Here is an 18,210-nt window from a genome sequence, read left to right as displayed (position 1 = left end):
ACGAGTATTGTTTTGAACTGTGCAACTGTTTGCCAGCCTACACACCATGCGGTTTCCTGCCATAGTCGCACGAGTATCAATAGAATGTAATAGTGTTTTTTAATAATAAATAATAATGAAAGTTTAGTGTTGGGATTTATTTTTCCACTTCTGCCGTTGCTATTTGACCACTGGGGCGTCTTAGTGTTCGCCAATTTTTTTTTCAACGGGACCAATATATAACGACACCCTTGTAGAGGCGTGAAAGCCTAAACGCAGGGCTGTGAGATACCTAGCCGATATAAAGCAGACTGTTAGCTTTTTTCCTTCTTTCAATATTCCTAGCGTATTAATCATGCAGACGCTCTTTTCCTGTTCCGCTAGCCCGCCGATTCAGCTTCTGGTCGATCGAGTCGATACCGTAACGAATTTCAGAATGACCACTGCCATCATCATCGCCATTATCAGAATACGTTGCATAGCGTAGCGTACCTGCGTTCTGTCGTCCTCCGGTTGTGGCTGACGGGCGACAAGCTGACCTATCGACAGTCAACGCCACAACAACAAACAAGTCCCACGCTGGTTGCCGCCGCTGGTGGCGGCGTGACTTTGCTCACTTTGTGACCATTGTCGGCTTCTAATAGCGTTTAGCGAGTGCTTCATTGTGGACGGAGCAAGCCACACTGCGCTAGAAATCCCAATTGAAGATTACTCGTCCGACCTTTTTTCTGCTGTTGTTGGGTGAATTTTGCTTTTGTGCTACGGCGCGCGTTCTCATACGCTTCCCTATGGCGGATTGTCCTTTGCAGTACGTTCTTTTATCTGTGCAGAGCGTTTTCCCGCGTGTGTTCAGAGTTAACTAGAGCTCGAAAAGTTACAATTGAAACACATGAACGAATTCAGCGGCAATGCCTGCAACGCTGGTTTTGATCATAACAGACTACAGTATTTTTTTTACAGTAGAATACATATTTTAGTACAGCTTTGTCCAACAGCATCTAAGTCTACATGCTGAACCCTTCGTCTTTCTATACACTAGCCTAACGCACACTCTTTGTTTTTCCCCTTAACAGCGCTTTTGGCTGACACTGTGTGACTCTCGGCTCTTTCTCGCTTTTCGAATAATTTCTCACGATCCGCCAATTAGGATCATTAACATCTAACTTGCTCTGATAAATCGTAAGATGCTTGCTCTTGACAACCGACTTGCTCGGTTTCGGAGATGGTACTGCGACAATAGTAAGGGCATGTGACTGAGCAGAACTTCAAAGGACAGAATGAAAACAGCAGTAACAGCATAAAGTACACTGTGACAAACCTTTAAATTGCCATAGCCAGGCTGAGTTACATACGAAGTAGGAACAAATGACGACAGAACGCATCGATACGACTGGAACTGCTCATGTGGACGTTTCACGTACCTCTTCACGAATCCCGCTTGAACCTTGGGTTCACGAACCTTGGGTAGCATGAACGTTTCCTGGATTCCATTTTCCTGCTTAGAGTACACTTTGTTTATTCGTTCGGCTCGACCTACCCTTGTTTGCCACCGTTACTGAACGAAATCAAACAAATAGACTAAACAGTTTCCAATAACGATATCTACGGCCTTTTAAAAAATGGAGTGGGCTTTATTTCTGTATGAGTGAAGTTGGTAATCAATCAAGGATGTGTATATTATGTATGGTCCACGTATCGAAGATTTATACGACGTTTTATGACGTTTTACGACGTTACGTACACTAACAGTGTACTTTTAATTTAAAGATATACGTTAAAAGCGAGTTCGATAAGCAAAATCCAACAGAGAATCTTCGCATAAAAAAATACTAGACGAGTTTCTTTCTTATTATTTTTTTTAGCGTTTCAGATATTTTTTAGCGTTTTTAAACGAAAGCTAGTCGAAAACACAGTCACTTGTACCCCACATAATAGTTTTCTCTTATTTGCAAAAGCTAGCTATAGCTATTTCAGACTGGTAGAAACTCTCAGTTTATCTTATAACCATTTCCAATACAACGTCCATGTTGGTTTTAGGTCTTACGTACAACGAAATAAATACGAATTTACAGCACACTACACCTAAGTATTACAAATGAAGTTCTAGTTAGGTGTACTATCTACGCCGTCACAAAACTTGCATCGAGCTCCGTTTGCTGCACGACTTACTTGCCTGCGATTTTCAGCCAGATTCGGAGAAGTCATTTCAGCATTGTACCGTGTTTGGCGGACGTATCTTGCAGCACCTTTTTCCGCGGCTTTTTTCTTTGGTCCGAGCGCGCTTCAAATATCCGAATGCTACCCGATAATCTCGGGCGCCCGTCACGAGGACTTCCGATAATTAAAGTCATTAACAGAAATCAAGAACGACAGGTAAGCACAGCCGTCGCTCTTTTTTACGGCGGCTACTAGTGGACGATTGTAGTAAAGAGCGGGTAGGAGAAACGGTGGCGGCGTGCAACGATTTTAGCGAGGGAGCAGCGTCGCAGATCGTCTTGCCGATTGTCTGTCGACCCGGACGAAACCAGCGCAAGCCACGCGGTTGCTTTCTCCCGAAAAGTAACTACACCAACACGACAGGGACAACACGGCAAGCCTGTGGCCAGTAAGCAAGCAGGCTCGTGGTAGTATGACCGCATCACACGAACAGTGATTCACACTAGGCCATACCACTGGTAATAGCAATAATGAGATATCGAGGTACACTACTGTAACAGTTTGCGCGTCGTTTTGTGGGTTTACTTCAGGTCTATGGCTGGTGGTAAAGTTTTCTCTTCCCGATGTCCAACAAGGACGGCCAGAATTGTCCGAAGCCTGAGACTCACCTTGCCATACCGCACCTAGCGTTTTTCTTCTCGTTCATAGACAGACGGTTTTCGTCGGTTGACGCTCGGTCATAGACACGAATACTCATACGCGGCTGCTTGATAGCGGGTCCTGTATGACAGTAAGGCTGCGATGTAGCTGATGACGCGCGCGCTCTGAGACGTGATAGCTTCTCTCTCTCTCTCTCTCTCTCTCTCTCTCTCTCTCTCTCTCTCTCTTTCGACTATTTTTGTTTCTTTCTCACGTGCTTACTCGTTTGCTGTTCGCTGCCTATTTGATCGGACGGCGGAGACCGCAAATCGAGCGTCGGCGCCAACGGCGGCATCAGTAGCTACAAACCGGCAACACTGCGCCCAGGCACCAAGACAGCCTGACATACAAGCCGAGCAGAGACGTACAATGAAAAAGCAGGCAACACAGAATGAGAAAAAGGAACTTAATCGCCCTTTAATTATTATCGTAATTATCATTATTACATGCAGCATTTTCACCCAGTTAAAGCAGCAGAACGAATGTTTGGTTGACGCTGGACTAGATGCGCACGTCCACGGCCGACGGAGGAACGTACGGCAGCCATTACTCCGAAGAACGAAATGACGCAAGAGGACAACCGCGATCTGACGGCGAGCCGGTGATACGGAAACCGCGCTGATACGGTCTAGTGAGAGACGTTATAGAATGATGGAGGTATCGAAAGACAAATATCTGAAAAGAAACGAGTCAGGAAATGAAACGTAGGAGGAAAATGCTGGAAAATTTGAAGGAAACCGTATTCCCAATGGTTTTTGTTTGACCTTTGTGTTCTTCCGAATAACTTCGTGAGACGCTAACATTAACATGTAAATGTTCAGATAGCCAAACGATTGCTAACCACGCAGCCAAAAGTCATCTCGGCTATTAATTGAAGCTACCAGGCTGAAGGTGGGTATACGATGTGTACTCCAGATGCACCCCCCAGGTTCTCTGTCCCAAGAAGCTCTAAGTATACACTGAAGTACATATCATGATCAACTCACATGTTAGCAATAATTCTCTTTGCTTTTGCTTCGTTATTACGAGATATTTATATGCGAATGGCTGGCTTGAATCAGTGATCCCCTAGGCCCGGCTTCACCCAGGTATTGTCTCTGAGTTGACAAAGCTTCTATCGCAAGAGCAATACCTGCAATTATGTCTGGGTTCTTCACAACAGTTCTTCCACTAAGAATGAGGTTGCTAGTTAAAGAGCTATGATCCACGATGGTGCACGCAGTGTTATCCCCCGATCCTATACACGCTACAAACCAAAAAGCGAATTCATGTCTCTTTTCATCTTCCATTATTTTCCCGTTGGTTGTCCCGGTACCCAACCGGTCTTCGTTTCGATTATTTTTCTCTTAGCAGCTATTATGCACGTTCGTATGTATCTACGTGAGTGTGCGGGATACAAGCTATGCTATCAGCTTGCTAGAAGACTATAACGACATAGGTGAATACACACGTAAAGAGTTTAACTATTAGAAACGGCAGGCTACTTCTGCTATCGTCTGCGATAGCAGAAGTAGCCTGTGCACTGCTCGCTCACGACCAAGTCATTTCAATCAATTTACCACTGCCGGGCAGACGGCAACCGGAAAAACAAACGAACTGACAGCTTTCATTGGCAATTGCGCATCGCAGATACAGTGAGGGCAAGGCAAAGGCTAAAATCTGATCATTTAGAAATGTCGAACTTCTCAAGTGAGAAGTGACCGTCTACAGGCGTCCCATGTTGCCCCAGCCCCAGGTTCCTTGCGCTGCATTCCGATCGTAACGCCGATACAGCAGCGAACTAGATAAAAATATAAAGGGAGTTTAGCAAAATTCCGTTCGGAAACACTTAGCAGCAGAATCACCACAGAATGGCCGTCAAGCCCGCCGATGGAAAAAGTAATGACGTTAAGAGTAAACAAAAAAAGGGTATGACACTTTTATTTTAACAGTATCCAAGCATTGAAACAGCATTTCGACGTCATACGAACTTAGACATAGCCGCCTGTATAGGTATTACGTATATTGTAACAGTTTGCCACAGGTTCCTATGGTTTACTAAGGCGTTCTAGATGCAGTGTCGTCGTCATTAGCGGCGTGTAACTGATTGAGACCTAATATGCTGGAAGTAATCCACAGCACTCCGATAAAGATTGATAGGGTGGCAACATAAATTATCTTACGGAAAGTAGTAACTTTCTTGTCATACTTTATGTATTGTGTTACCATATGATATTTTTAACTCAGCCAGTAGCGAGAGAAGAGAAAGTGAATGATGAACTACTATGGGCGGACTGCAGCTGTACAGAGTAGTGGTGGCCATATAAATTTATCAGAAACCTCGTGGCTGAATCGGGTACTATTAGTAGCAACGTATCGCCAGACGTGCTAGCAGCGAGGTCTGTATGCTCTGTATACGTTTATTTTGAGAGACTGCTTTCCTGAGGAGCGCCTTCTGCGCCTGCCACACTGCCGGTGGTCTCGCTTGATGGGCCTGTAGGTCGTCCTGCGGTCACAAATGACGACGAGTACCACGGCCACGACCAGGACTATCAAGCTATCGTCATTCGCAAGGGCTAACTGCGGTCGGATCGGTACACGTATACAATTCCAGGGCCAACAATTAGCTACATTTAATGTGATCGTCATCACCACTAGGGCACCAGCGGCAGTGACATGAGTGCCCGTCTAACTGTCTGTGGATATCTTACCGCAAGCTGGACCTCTGTGGAACCACTGCGACACCAATAGCAGTGCATTCGATGTCTAGTCAGCCCGGCAGTACGCTAGTAAAGTTCCCGTTTAGCCAACATCCACCATAGATGTCGAACTCATTTCTGTGGGTCGAGACGGCTGACATAGTATCAGCTAAACACAGTAGCTATACGAACTTAATGACTGGCATTGATGGCCGCTTCCGCGGTAACAAAAGCTGTGTCCTCGTCTGCTTCTGAAGTACGCCGATAACAATTACGCCGAAATGAGGTAGTCGACTAATTGAAAGGTGTGTACCCTCGAGAAAAAGACGAAGCTAATAATAAGCTTTTCTTTTTTGTTTTTAATAACCTCTGTCGCGAACCAAATGTGTAGGGGGCATCTGTTAGTGACCGTTAGTCGTTTCGACTAAAGATTGATTTCGTTAGTTACTATACCTAGCCTTTACGTACGAGTTCCATGACAAAGCTATGTCCTCGAGCATGCTAAGCAAGTTATAGACAACGGACCAGTCGCCAAGCACTGTGAATAGGATGTTCCAGTTTATCACAGGATTTTAAAAATAATCAATACTATATTAATTGCGCTCGAGAGGTATTCAGGGAAGATTTCTGCTAAAACAATAATAGTTTAGAGCTCTCTTCTTCAATCCCACGGCTCTAAATTATGGCCCAGCAGAAAACTATTCAGTTTACGCAAAGTATATGTAGAAAGTTTTAGTACTGTCCAGTAGCGGAACTAGAGCTTCGTTTGAACAACATTCAAATATACAGCAGCGCTTTGCTTTAGGATTAAGCAGTAGGGGATCTCCAAAATGTCCCATGTAGTATAGTCATAGTAGCAGTCAGTAGATTGATGTGCTATGATCGTTTGAGAATGACAGATGCTACAATTGATCTACTGATCCATCTATTATATTTATCTATTAACATCTGCTGGAGGTGGGAGTAGTGGGAGACAGATAGATAGCCGTAAGCGTTGCCACCGTACCGCCGTTGTTACTGCGGTAATTCGTTTACTGGATCGTGTCTCAATGTTTCGGTATTGCGACCCGGTTCCCGTCAGTATGGCGTACGTGCCGCTTACGCTGCCGTTACTGTGAGTACTGCAGCCGCTCTTACTGTTGCAAATTATCATTAATAAGCCTATTCGATTGCTTTTTTTCTTCGTCGCTTACAGAATTGGACCATTTATCAACGAACACTTAACTGTTTCGGTTCTTGGCAAAGTGGTTTGAGATAGCGCACAGCCTGGACGACCTGACCAATAGACAAGTGGATAGAGATATAAATATACTCGATTCTGACAAAGATCCATGTGTAAGTAGTCTATCCGCTACTCGCGTTCAATCTATACGCCTATTCAGGTTTAGATGGGCACTGACATGCGAGCGGTTGATTTTGGCCCCGTGCTACCCTGCACTGCTGCGTGTCGCGCTACGGCGAGAGTAAATTCTCGCGATGGACGTGTTTTAGCATTAACAGACGATGGGGGCGAAATTTTTCATCTTAGCTTTATGAGCGGCCGCCTAGCCTCATCAGCGAAGCGTCGCCCACGAAAACCGATTGAGTCATTATCCCGTAGCGTCGGCCGTGGATGGAGGCTGTGAACAGGCAGCCAAATATCCTGGGCCGCTACGACTAGAGCAAGTGTCGGAGTCCCGTACAGAAACTACGATATACGAAGTGTGCTATTGTCAAAAGCATAGCTATGGCTTACCAGACAGTCGAAAAATGTCGTGCAGAGCAGACCATGAATTGTGTTTAATAGAAATAAATTCAGAGGATTACTTTTTCATGCGTTGTGCTATCAATTAATAAACTACTCGATTCTGTGAGCACTTCTCCAATGCGGACGGCGAATTGGTATCAAGAGGAGCTTCATCTAATCAAGTGCCTGAAGTATCGCAAACTTCATATTTAAACTATTATACAAACGGTGATTAATAATCTACGGGCGTAAACTAAATACACACTCCTTAGTTCGATTCTCTAATATTATTAATGATTCACTTCGTGGGAACGTAAGTATAAATGGTTTCTTTTTCAAAAGCAAAACTAGAAGGCTGCAGCGATCGGTCTCAACCATCGCAAAGTACCGAAACTAGACAAAAGTGAGTGTCAATTTTGGTACATACGCGACCATATCTACCTGGCATGCGATAAGCCGGCAGCTTCCAGATTCGTAGAGCATTAGCTAACAAGCGTCTTCATGCCAAGAACGTAGAGTCTATCGGCTGGCTAGCTTCGTCGTTCGCTGTTTCACGAGGCTAAGCCAGGTCACGCAGGCACTCTCATGACGCCACTGCACGGGGCATTACTACGTCAATCGATTAACAATCTTCATTGGTACTGGCCGATGGGATCGGCCGCATGAGCCCCTGTTTCATGCTTAGCTGGAAACAATGGTTTGAAATTTGTCAAAATATTATAGATAGCGATTCTCCTATTCATTTAAAATGGGGTTGCCTACAGTTTGTCACGCGATTAAACCGGTCTTTGGTAGGTAGTTAGGGCAAGTCGATGGATCAATATTTAACAGTGCGAAGCTTCAAACACGGGGCAACACGTCCCACCTGTTACAACACCTTTAAATGTCTGTCCACTATCCGTCATTTCATGCTTATCTTGGACCGTGACTGTTTATCTTAGTTAATATAGAGTACCTTACGCAAAGGTTGTGTGTATTTGGTTGACAAAGCAACAAGTACGTGAGTACCACATGAACCATTGGGAATTCAATGCTGTAATTCAGCTATTTCGAACATGGAATAGTTTTCCTGATAGCTCACCCAGCGAATGGGTCAAATTTCTATCTGGGCACTTAGCAACTAGAACGTTGGAATGGGTGGAAACCGTTTATCAGAGAGAGAGAGAGAGAGAGAGAGAGAGAGAGAGAGAGACTTCCGAAACTGAAAGTTCAGCGACATAATCCGAGTTCACGTAAAACACAGGATAATTGTAACTAGATTCATACAACACTGTAATAAACCAGCCAATTTGTATGAAATTTGCTTATTGAACTGAAAGCTTTTTAAAGAATGGCCAAGCTAGTGACGTAACTATCAGAGCAACTATCACGCCAACTGCTGGTAAAGGCAACAGTAGAACTTCCCTTACGCCATGCACGCAAATAAGAGTGTACACTGCTGTCTACCATTGGCCGTGTATGGAAAAACATTAGCGATGAAGACAATCAATCGGTTTAAAAAAACTTAATATTCATAAAAACCATCTTAACTAACACAATTATTGCTCTAAGAAGCTTTAGGTAAATACTTACAGTATCGCGTAAAAATTTCGTGTTCTTGGACACTGGACGCATCGTTCTCTGATATAACAACGCCAATGACGAACAAATAAAAACGGAACCGCCAAATGTTGCTACACTGACAGCAGAGAGCATTCTACAGTGAGAGCGAACTGTCGAGGTGCGGTAGAGGCCTCTACCGCTGGAGAGGCATAGGAACATCTTCAAGAACTGAAGAGCAAGTAAGGAACAAAGTGAATTAGGCAAGAACAGGAGCAAAAGCAGCACCAGCCAGTCAGAGCGGCTGACAGCAGGGGGCAACCGGAACCGGGGGGCGCTGCGTAGGACACGACGGAACCAATAACGAAATCGTAAACGTGTGCTTGAAGCCGAAATTTCTCGCGTTACCCACAATAGAGTGATTATAGTGCATGAGAGATCTCTTGCACTCGTCGGCAATTGTGACTACTAACCACACGCAGCCGCAGGACATCGCTGCTCGGAGGTGTGGGGTATCGGTTGGAACACACGGCAGCTTCGACGTCCTGTCTACGCGAGCAGGGCTCCACCTTCACCTCATGACGAAGCGGTGCGGAACTTGTTCGGAGTTATCATCACACTTGTCTCCGATATCGGTCTGGTAAAAATTTGACCGTTGCACTATTTCACTCCCGGAACTTCGTCCTGTCAAATTTCGTGTATCTAGACTTGCAGGTAGCAAACGCCTGCTAAGCAAAATCACCCGCCAAAACCGTATCCGAGAGAATTGAGAACGAACCACGTTGCATCGGTCTTTTATAGCTGGCCGGAAGATGCTTAAATTAAATTTTGTTTTTTCTGTACACGCGAAGAACTTTACTCTATTTGTAAACGGTATTGTCTGGTAATTTTTTTGTTTGATAAATGCGCAGCCTTTTTTCTCGTTGATTTGGGTTTGGTATTTGACCATTCATGCTAAGATCCGTAATCGTTTATTTTTTCTACCACGCACGCACGCACTCACTCTGAACTTGACGGATTGTTTCCGTATTATCAGTTCCTAAACGCCAGACGTATATTAGCTGTATCCTACTAATTCTAATAGATCCCATAGAGGATCGGGTGTGTTACACATGTTTGTCGTTGCGCGTCTGTTTTTTGTTTTCTTTTTTTCGTTCTTGAGCGTTTTTTTTTATTCGTCGAATCTACCCATCACCGAATGAAGTTCGATCTTCTCTCCGTCCTACGGCTAGTAGTAATATGTCGCTGCTTTACTTGATGGCGCTCCTCTTGTCGCCCCTCATTGGCAACTAATCGTGAGAACAGCAGTGATCGTGTTGCCTTTACGTTTCCCGACGTTTGGAGTTTCATCTAAATGCAAAAAAAACTGATAGACTTTCTGTCTCATTATCGCATCAGCTTTCTTGAGATCCGTCGTCGTCGTCGCCACTGCCACCGATGTTCGTCAGTTCGCCTTTTTTCTCTTTGTCGTGTCGCTTGTCCTTGGCGGCGGCATAAATCGCACGGCGTTCGTTCGCCCGTTCAGGCCAAACCGCCGTCAACTTTCTGCCGGCCACATCCGCCACAAAATTCGTCCTCATCGGCATCACTGCCGACGCGGCAGACTATGCAGAAACCCCCAAATTAAAGTCCAGCCAAAAATCAAACAGCCATCCCCCTATTTCTTTAGTGCTTTGAGTGTGTCTGTGTGTGAGTGCGTGTCCATTTGTGCGTAGCTGCTGCGTTTGTGTACGCATGCTTTCTCTTGTGTCGTTGTGTTTCGAATCGAGTTGCGCCGGACCCACCTGAATTGATCAGCCAGAATACCTGATCGCTAAGTATCCATCTATTCCCCGTTCGTACAACAGTTGCACTCCTCCACCCTTCATATATTTATATACATCGAATCGAATGACGCTGATGACTACCGCTCCCGCCTGTGCTTCTGCCGCTTGAGCTATCTGTCATCCAAACTCATCCTCATCGTTTTCTTTTCGTTGCTGTTTCGTCTGTTCGTCGGCTGGTCCAGTCAGTCTGTGCTTTCGTCTTTCGCTTCCCAAACAACGAGTACTCCGGCGGACATTCTGCATCTCCGGCTTCTCGGTCACTCGTTATCTCTATCGTTTTTTTGTTCATTTCTTCCTGGCGTACACTCCGCCTCATCCACGGAGACAGTTGTTTAGCTAGTTCCTTTGACTTCTTTCTTAGTTTGATTTTTCTGATCGTATTCTTGAGCGTGGCAGCGGCCGCAAGTGGTGACTTTTTTCTCGTTATTATTATGGACCAACGCTGTACAGCCAATCATGACCCAAATGACACGTTACGACCGGGCAGAGGCTGCCACTGCCGCCATGAACTCAGGCACCGCTCTTAGACGGCCTGCTCGAACGCCGACTCATATCAGTTAGCAACGACTGCAGCAATAGTCTTTCAGAATTATCAAAGGTCCGGTCGGACGGCCTGTGTGAGAAGGCAACGTGAATGTTGAACTCCATTAGTTTTGAACAGGACAGCTCATGTTAGTGCAGGCGACTGGCTCTTTGATTATTAATTTCGGCCTCGAAGCGGCTGCAAGCATTAGACCGAGTGTGTATAGTTGCGAATGGATTCTGTGACTCATGTTGTTGCGGCTGCTGTTGCCTTTGCTATTGCTCTTAGCGTATGAGGCTGATTGTTGGCAGTGTCGGGCAACCCATTGGAGAGGCCTACGTTCAGGTAAAAGACACGTAGAAAAATAAAAAGAAAAAATAGCTTATCATGAAGTTTGGGAGGTCCCAATGATTACGTGTCTCCTCCTACTTCAGCGTCGGGTGGCATCGAATTTTTCCTGTTTTTGCCATCTATGTTGCTATTGGTGGTGTTGTTAGCTGTGCTTCAAGATTAGCGTATAGTACTTCATTCCTGATGGAAGCAAAGGACATCCTGTTGCCACTGCAGAGACCGTTACGAACGACCCACACGGTAACCTGAAAAGTGTAACTGTCACAGAAGCAGCAGAAAACAAGCTATTAGATTTGTAATTGCAGGGAGGACACTTAAACATAGGCGTACGTGGATGCGTTTCGTCTATGCGCTTTTGACTTGTGACAAGATGGTTGTGAAGTTTTGCCAGCCAGGAGGAGGTACAAATAGGGGTCAAAGTTGTAATCCCCTCAGAGTAGACAAAGTTGGATTATCACTGCCCCGTCAAGCTGCCCATGTTGGGGTGCCGACAGACGACACAAGAGAAAAACAATGACCTTTTTTAGTTGAAGCGCAGAAAATTAAAGGGCATGTCCTCACTCCTATTTAGGCACCGTGAAAGCTCTACTTAATACTAAATCGCTATATAGACTAATAATGACTTTAAGTTTGCCCAGAATGAAGGCAAACAACCATGTACTGAGCTGGGTTTAGCTGTGTGCCCAAAAAGCAGAAAATTACAGCGGTTTTACGGTACGTAATGTTGGCTCGTTTAGATCATCATTTCGTTAAAAGGGTTGATATTTGTTGCAGGCTATATAAATTACGTTGACTTCTAACTGCTGGAACGATATTAAATGTGAATACATTTCTAATGAAAGGCCTCTGTCTGAGCGTATGTTTATAAGTATTGTTTTTTTGTAAATTACGCACCTACGCTAGATTATAGTCAGTGATGTTTGGTAATAATACGACTAAGCGTTTCTCAGCAATAAACAAACAAAATATAATTAGAAACTAATAGTGTTGTTTTATTTCATCTATCTTTTTCTTCAACGTATATCAATATGTAAATAATTTTTATAGAGCTTTCAACGTGCCACATACCCAACTTGTGATTGAATGCAAAGGTTCTGAAATTCTGTCGAAGGAAACCTGTTTAAAAATAAGCGCTTGTCGTAAGAGAACTGGGCAGAAGTCGGGCAGATTAGAGCCAGTCACGAAACAAGCAGACCTACAGCAAAAAAGCAATTGTTTACCTTTGCGTGTTACATCACATCCACTGGTCCCATTGCAACTTCTGCCACTTCTGTCCGTCCCGATGCCAGAACGACTTCGAAACCGAGCTTGAATTCCGTCGTACGTAATAACCGCGCAATCTTCCACATTACGTAGCCTTTTTTTACGTGTACTTTTGGTTATGTGTAAAACAAGGTGTAATAGCTCGGCCTCTCCCTAGCAAAGCGATCGGGGTTCTAGGTTCGTAGTCTGTCGTACTGTTCATAAGGTCGGTTTGCTTGATCAATTGTGTTTAAATATAAAGAAATGGAACACTTACTCCTAGCAGATGTCCTGATTCGGACGGCAAAATAGCAGTCTACCTGGATCTGATATGATTGTTATAATTTATTGTTGGCCGCACATTTGCTGTTGCCACCATTTGGAAACCGAACGTCACTTCAGCGATCCGTAGGTGTGGTCTAGGTACCGCAGGCTATGCCATTGCCGTGTTAACGCTTCCCGTAGTCCATTGTGGTCCATAGAATTCCGCTAGAACGGCAGGACCGTTTGATTCCAATTGTGCTGGCAATACGACCACTGTTGTTAGCGGTTTTACTGCTGTTGTCGCTACCGCTACCATCGCCGTCGCCGCCGCCGCCGCCGCTGTCACTGTTATTGCTACGCAGACGTTTGCTGGCAGGCTGGTTCTGATCTGGTCGCGTCATCGCCCAACAGCAGCGACGGACATAATTGCCTCGATGCACTCCGTTGTCGTCTGGGTTCGACCGCCCATTCGTCATGATGATTATGATGGCGATGATGATGATGATGGTGGTGGTAGCGTTTGTGATGGTGGAGCTCGCGCTGCTGCCTTATTATTGTTGTTGTTGATGTTGGCTTGTTCATTATGAAGTGTGGCAGCAGCAGCAGCAGCAACCTCAGTAGACCGTTTACCGTGATGCGACGGACTATAACCACAAGATCATTACAGTAACATATTTATATATATTGCAGAGAAGAGCTGCGGCAAAGTCTGTAAGCCAGACTAGTACTATAGCGTAGAACTGGCCTCGCTTACCTAAAGTTCTATGAGTCGCTTTCCTCTTTCCCTTTATCTCATGCGTTCTTGGTCCTAGGAATAAAACCTACGACAGGTGATGACTTCGTTGTCATCAAGCTCACCTATCTACAATAAGATCTAGCTAACGGAAACATTGAACGGCGATCTGTACTCCTGAGGAGGAACCAGGCAATACGGAGGTGACGCGCTCACTCCGAGCTGAACACCGCGATGAACCGCTCTTCACAGCTGAGTGAAACCAAATGAATTGGATAGGAAAAAAACGACGATAATCACGGAATAGTTCGTGGGTAGCGTGTAAATTTAACATGAAATATTTGTATTGCCTTATGTCCTGCGCAACCAGGCTCAGCGGCAACTGGTCGCACGTAAGTGCAACATTTACGTTTAAACAAAACTGATTTTGATATTGTTGATAACATCTTAGATCTTGAGAAGTATGTGTGTATATATATATATATATATATAGAAAAGAAGCAATAAAGCACATATATGCTGTTATAACAGTCACGATCATTATCGTCATAGAAATATTAGTTATAGTAGAAATGAACTATACAATTATGTAGCCGGTTGTGTGCCTTGTTTTAGCTACGATTTGCGTGATTAGGGTTTTCGGCTGAAAACCTTTGAAGATCTGGCATTTCCGCTGCATCTAGGTACCTCAAATGCTCTAAAGAATAGTCTATTCTAGATTCTAGAAGAAACCCCGACAGGATCATGAGGAACTGAACGAACTGTCGAAGTGAGCGACATTCTATCTACGTATTTACAGACGGAACTACTTTATTCATTCTTTCAAATATGGCGCACGATGCTTTTTTTAATGCAGTCTAAAGCAATATTCGAGATATTGTCCAGCAATGCTGAAGATAGATCTGTAGATGGATCAGTATCTAATCGGCAAGCAGAGAGGTGCATTGGCGCCCACAAATGGTTCAATTTGTTGAGCTGTCGATATGAAGCTGTTGTGCGATTATTTCAGTGCTTCTATACAACAAATGTTAATTAAGCAGATGGAATAAAACAGTGACATTATATTTAATAGTTAGGGTACCCTCGGATGCGTACACTGGTGAATGGCCAATAGTACCCGCCTGGTATATGATATCAGCCAGCCGAATGTCCTAGAGGGCCCATCGATGCAAATCCAAAAAATTACAGCCAAGTTTGTAAAAAAGGGCTTGATCTACTGTAAATTCAAAATAGATCCTGATGTATTCATTCGTATCTGGAAAATGTGCTGCGACTAAAAACAACGTTCTTGTAAAACGTTTTGCTCAGGATGTCTATAATTTGTTTTAGGCGTCCTTATGCTGAGTTCTAGAAGAACATCAACGCCTGCTAGTCATAGAGGTGTAACAGACGAGTTTCTTACGATGTTGGACAGTTTTCATATGAAAATACCTTGATCGTAACGTATGCCAAACAGATATATATATATATATATACATTCTCATCGAATTAACGACTACTAATGGATCCCGTAGACGCTTGCAAATGATTGTAGACAATCGACAGCTGTTGACGACACGATGTCCCAAGGCAGAGGGGCAGAAAGCGACGGACGGGCCAGTGGAAAGAGTACGGTTAGGGGGGTTTGGAGCAAATCTCGTGTCTCCTTGAAACCGTCTGTCGAACTGGCTGTAGAAGCAAGTATGATCATAGTAACAGTGTTTGGAGGGGAAAAGCCATGAGCAAACTAGTGGATTGTGTCGGTTTCTGATATACTGTCCTCGCCATGTTGATGCTGGAGCTTTTGCTGCTTCTACTATTAATGAAGTGTCGTCACGAAAAACGAGATCCGCTGTCCGCTACTGTCAGTGGATGTCGCTCTTGCCTATGTACCACTCAAGCAATCATCGTTGTAACCGCACAAGTTATTGGCGTCTAGTCGATGTGTCATCGTTGGGCCCTAGGGTAGTGTTATGAACGCTGGCACGTATAAACTCTCATAGTATGTACTTATGCTTTTTGCTGTTTGGCTAGTATAAAATTGAACTCGGGCCGACGCTAACGGTGAAATCCACTCGATTAGCGCCTCATGTCACCTTGCTGTATTACCCCAGATAACGCCCGGGACGAGCGACAAACAGAAGCGTTCCCTTCTTCTTTTATCTGTGTCTGTGGCCGAATGAATGAAGCTCGCCAAGTGCCGCTCTACCTGACGAATATCATTAGCAGCTCGTTGTGCAATAAAAGTACAAGGGGATCCTTTTCATTTTTGTTATCATCATCGCCGTCAGCAGAATGATTAGATATTTCACTCACTGATGCTGCCGGTGTTTTTGTTACTGCCGTGTCAGCTCTTCATGTGACGACTTCTGTCTCTCATCTAAGGAGCGACGGTCTTCAGTTAGCCATCGCCATCGGCGCCAGGAGCTGCGACGAGAGTTGCCGCTTTGATTCGTTTGTTTGTGTACGTCGACTTCGGCACGCCGCTCACCAAACGACTTATCCAACCCCAGTTTAGCTGGCTGCTAAATCGTACAGCCCTATTAAAAGGCGTTATTGGTATTGGTAGAACAGAAGCATCGGCGTCCTGCGCTCTCGCTAGCATCGCGTGTTTGATGCTTATTGGTTACGTGGTCGGTTACACCGTACTGGTAAACTAATCCAGGAGTGTCGGGGTCCTAGTCGATCAACGTTTTGTCGCTCACCGATTATTAGCAGCTGTTACACACCTGCCAGTGTTGTTATTACCAGTTAGAAGGCTTTTAGCCCGCCCACAGAGACCTTGTGTGTGTATGTTTATGTGGGGTTGTCTGGGTAACAGCTTTGGGCTCGAGTTCTTTATGGAGCGTTTGCCAAAAACCCAGCTAACAGCAACACCTTAACAGGACCGGTTATATCGCTTCAAATTTCTACGCGCACAATCTGATAAGATTGCGTGGACGACAACTAAAACGAGACTGCGCTACATTAAGTCGTTCATTTACATGTTTACGCTATTAAGCATAGAATTTCTACATCAGTCGTCGTATATAGAAAGTAAAAGTATAGAATATAGTAACCTGACAAGTTGTCCAAGCATTACACAGGTGTTCCCTTAAGACAAGCTTCCCAAAGCTGGCTGTAGGTTTACTTATTATTTATTATTATTATACTTATTATATTGTTATATATTTTAGTTGAATTGCCTAGAATTCATAGGGACAAACTAGTATTAGTATAGGGCCGTTAAGAATGGCGAGACTACAGACTAGAACTACCTCTCGGAAGGCCATTTTCTTCAGCCTTGTCCTCGCTTTCTTACAGTGTGGACTCAACTTCATCAACCATTTCAAATGGCTGCGCCTTAAATTCTCTAATTATGTAATGTTAGCTGAACTTTCATTGATCACTGAACTCAAACAAAGTATTCCTAATAGTTTGTTCAGACGCCCCCGCCATATTGAAAATCCGATGGTACTTTGTACTTGGCTAACTTGTACTATGTAGTAACTAGCTGTTAGCTATATTTACCAGTATAGGTAAGATGATCACCAACGTGCGCGAATGTGATGGCAGCTTCTTTCTGTGCTGTTTCCGCTCGTGTACAGACTTATTTCTCGTCCGTCTCCTGCAGCACCGAACACCTCTAGGGTTTTGTCGACGCCCGCTCTCCATTAATGGACATCCTTGAACATATTTGTAGTACGACCATACGACGATACCAAAGAATATATCTGCCGGCATATTTCGTTGATAGTGCTTGTTTGTTGACACTGAAGCTGATTATCGTTGTTATTATTGGCGAAGTCAATAATGATAGTGACGATCATCAAGATAAAATTCTAGCTGTTGTTCCTGTCAGAATCGCTCGATGTTTGTCATCACATCGGACATCCATTCTACCGTCGTAGGCGCTGATCTTCCTTCGTCCCTACCTCAGATTTAACTGAAGTTCGAGCATGGAACCGTCAGGGTCCATGCTTGTTTCGTTTGTCTGATCGTTGTTCCGAAGACCTTGTCCTTCTGTTTTTGCTATTTTAATAATGACGTTTACACTCACCTTCTGCAGCTTCTGTAGCCCTCCGGTCACGGAACTTTAGCCGGAAATAGGGGTTCACTTACGAATTGCTGGGATTGTCGGTCTCTTCATCTCCGTTGACCCGATACTACTTGTTTGAAACAGTACATACTTAGTGTTAGTGTGAAAGTGTCTTCGGATGTATGGTGCTCCATTGTCACCAGAATCTCGTTGGGAACTTTCTGTCTGTGGACTCGTCATTCGAAAACGCTAGGCCACTGAAACACATCGAAAGTGTTTCAATTGAGGACTCGGCTAGTCACTGAGGCGGCATTTGATTCTGTCCATTTTACAACGGCCGACTAGGACACGATGACAACAATCAGTACCACTGTCTTGGCCTATTGTTCATCCTAACTCGTGAAGTGCCGCTGACGCTTTGTTGATTCTTTCGTTTACTCGTTTATGGTTTAATGCAAAGATACCTTTCGGGCTCTTTGTAACCTTCCTTCTCCTA

The 18,210-nt window shown here is 44.4% G+C and overlaps 2 long non-coding RNA genes across 2 annotated transcripts in view; one reads left to right on the top strand and one right to left on the bottom strand.

The window, feature by feature from the left end:
- The window catches only part of LOC111265887 (uncharacterized), an 87,827-nt gene that overhangs the window by 67,373 nt on the left and 2,244 nt on the right, over positions 1–18,210 (top strand). The window lies entirely within an intron of this gene.
- Positions 3,228–7,926, bottom strand: LOC147752753 (uncharacterized). The gene is made up of 2 exons (XR_015313236.1): positions 7,681–7,926; positions 3,228–3,510 (listed from the first exon to the last, which is right to left on the bottom strand). It is a non-coding gene; the product is annotated as an uncharacterized LOC147752753 (long non-coding RNA).

Source organism: Varroa jacobsoni, unplaced genomic scaffold (genome assembly GCF_002532875.2).
Source record: "Varroa jacobsoni isolate VJ856 unplaced genomic scaffold, vjacob_1.0 scaffold_1021, whole genome shotgun sequence".
Lineage (NCBI taxonomy): Eukaryota > Metazoa > Arthropoda > Arachnida > Mesostigmata > Varroidae > Varroa > Varroa jacobsoni.
The sequence above is the reverse complement of the archived record's forward strand: the minus strand, read 5'-3'. Positions and strand labels throughout refer to the sequence as shown.